The following is a 2,715-nucleotide window of genomic DNA, read 5'->3' on the forward strand; positions in this document are numbered from 1 at the left end:
CAGGGCCATGGTTGTGGAGTTTAAAATTGTGGTGATAGTTGTACAGTCGTATATCAAGGCTGTGGTTGTAGAGTTGCATGTCAGGGTGATGATTGTGGAGATGTATGTAGGATGGTGGTTGTAGAGTTTAAAATTATGGTGATGGTTGTAGGAAGTAGGAGATCAGAGCTGAACTGGCTGCAATCATCAGCAGGGATTAGACGCAGTGGTTCAGATGAACAGCATTTAAGGTTCTGCTGATCCAGCATTTCTCTCTCTCTGTGCATGCATGTGCATGTGCATGTGCATGTGCATGTGTGTGTGTGTGTGTGTGCGTGTATTTGTATGTTTATGTCAGTAAATCAGTGGTTTGACTTGTGCTCATGCTGCACATACATGCTGACAGACTGCAGCTTGTCTTGTGTTTGGGAGGAATTTGTCTGAAGTCTCATGATGATCATCTCGAGGAGTGTGACGCAGAGAACCTCCCAGTGGAATAACCTTGTGATACGTTGTGCTTTCCACAACAGTGTTTGGAGGGGGCTGTGCGTGTGTGTGTGTGTGTTTGCATGATTTGCAGCCATGTGGGACAGTCGTGTCCTCTCTGCTGTGCAGAAACAGTCTCTGACTGATTGTTTTATGGCTGCTGAGAAACAGATGGGTGTTTTGTGGAGGGAGGATGACCTGTGTTGTGCTCACATGGGGGATTCCCTCAGGCTTGTTGTGACCAAGCTTCCTCTCTGGTTTTGTTCCTCACTTCTTCATCTCTTTAGTCGTGAGAGAAGATGAGCTCTTTCATCAATGATCCAATGTGGGTGTTTTCCTAAAACCTTCTCACAGTCCTAGGATTTACAGGGGAGGGACATAAAGTCAATTTAAGATTAGAAAACGCTGACATGACAATAACTTCACCGGCCCTTCCCTCCAAGTGTTCATATCTGTGTGTCCCTGTGATGGACTGGAGACCTGTCCAGGGTGTCCCTCGTCTCTCAGACCGTGACTGCTGGAGACGGGCACCAGTTCCCCATGACCTGGAGAAGGTAAAAGTGGTTAGAGAAACATGGATGGTGATAATTTGGGGAATTGTAACTGACGGTTGTTTCTCTTTATACAGTGTATGTAAACATCTGGATGAAACTATCCCTTTCTGTGTTGGACATTGTTCTCCTCTAAACACTTCACTTTCCTCTTCATTGTCCTGGAGGACATGAGGTCCAGGACATGTCCAATGGCCAATGAACATAAACTCATGTTTGGTCAGGGTGGTGTTTTTCTTCATGAAGAACATCAGCTTGTCAACCACTGATTAGATTTTTCAGAGGACTTGCAGCAAGTGTAAATGCTGAGTCAGCGTTCATATTTTACAGACAACCTGAAGACAAGATGGAGGTGGTTCAGATGCAACCTGAGAGCCTCCCTTGGGAGGTTTGTCCAACTGGGAGGACACCACAGGTAAGACCCAGGTCTCAGCTGGCCTGGGAACGCCTCGGAGTCCTTCCTGAAGAGCAGGAAGAGATGTGTGGACCTCCCTGCTCTAGCTGCAGCCCTGCAATTACAGTTGCATTTGGGCCTAAAACATCCGACCCGGCCCAGCCCTAACCCATAGGCACTTTTTCCAAACGCAACCCGACCCGACTAATTAACTGTAATTACAGCCCCCCCCCAACCAAAAAAAAACAAAACAAAACAACAAACGCAACATTTTTTAAAATTAAGCTGTTACTGCTTTTGTAAGCAAATCAGTTTGACATGATATTTTAAAAACATATTTCAAAGAAAGGAAGATATAAGATTTCTTGTTTCACCAAATGGATATTAACATACAAAACAAATAGCCTAAAAAAATCACCTTTAAAGATAGGCCATTATACAGATGAACAAAAACATTTTTAGAGCAAAACTATTTGGAAAAATATAGAACAAGGCTATTTCAATGGAACGTGCTCGCTTCGGCTTTTGTAGTTACAGATGCTGCAACTTCCTTCACCGCAGATGACGGCAGGGTGTGGAGCCGGATGTGCGCAGCCAGTGATCAGGCGATCCATCTGAAGCTTAACACAACTTTTTTTTTTTTTACCTCTTTCAACCGGCCGGTCAGCGGATGCGCGCGGCTGATGATCCCCTTGTCCATCTGAAGCTTAAGACTTTATTTTAATTTTTTTACCTCTTTCATCCGGCCGATTGGACCTGAGCATGCACCTGACACACATGAGCAGGTTTCACTGTGCTGGCTTTGTAGAGTGATTTCTTCCATTTTTAGCTTTTGAAATACTTTGCAGCTCCATTATGTTGCTTGTTGTGAGTCAATTGCAAATCCTCAGATGTGTGATGAGAGCAAAGCAGGGCGGGGCCACATGTGCAATAAAAACAGCATCAAAAGCTCGAGCCCGAGCCCGATCCGGCCCACCCATCAAGCACATAATTTTGGCCCGACCCAGCCCAAATTTCAGGTCAGGCATGGGCTCAGGCGAGAAATCCCAACTCTACCTGCAATCCTTTGGAACAAGAGGCATGGATGGATTAAGAGACACTTTTGTGTTGAACAACGGGCTCCAGTTGGATGGTAAATTATTGTCCTTGTGACTTAAAAAATAAGTGAGGTGTTGACTTCCATTTTGGGGTGTGGCCACATCGAGAAAGGTTTCTTTTAAAAATTGGGTTGCCACTTCAAAATCCAAGATGGCTGCCCCATATATATATATATATATATATATATATATATGTATATATATGTGT

General features: G+C 44.4%; 1 protein-coding gene across 1 annotated transcript in view; it reads left to right on the forward strand.

Annotated features, from left to right (window-relative positions):
* The window catches only part of LOC119414651 (dedicator of cytokinesis protein 11), a gene marked incomplete at its 3' end in the record, with an annotated part of 46,558 nt that overhangs the window by 806 nt on the left and 43,037 nt on the right, over positions 1-2,715 (forward strand). The gene's annotated exons all lie outside the window — the stretch shown is intronic.

The sequence above is a fragment of the Nematolebias whitei genome, chromosome 1, assembly GCF_014905685.2.
Source record: "Nematolebias whitei isolate Nwh7 chromosome 1, NemWhi1, whole genome shotgun sequence".
In the NCBI taxonomy this organism is placed as follows: Eukaryota; Metazoa; Chordata; class Actinopteri; order Cyprinodontiformes; family Rivulidae; genus Nematolebias; species Nematolebias whitei.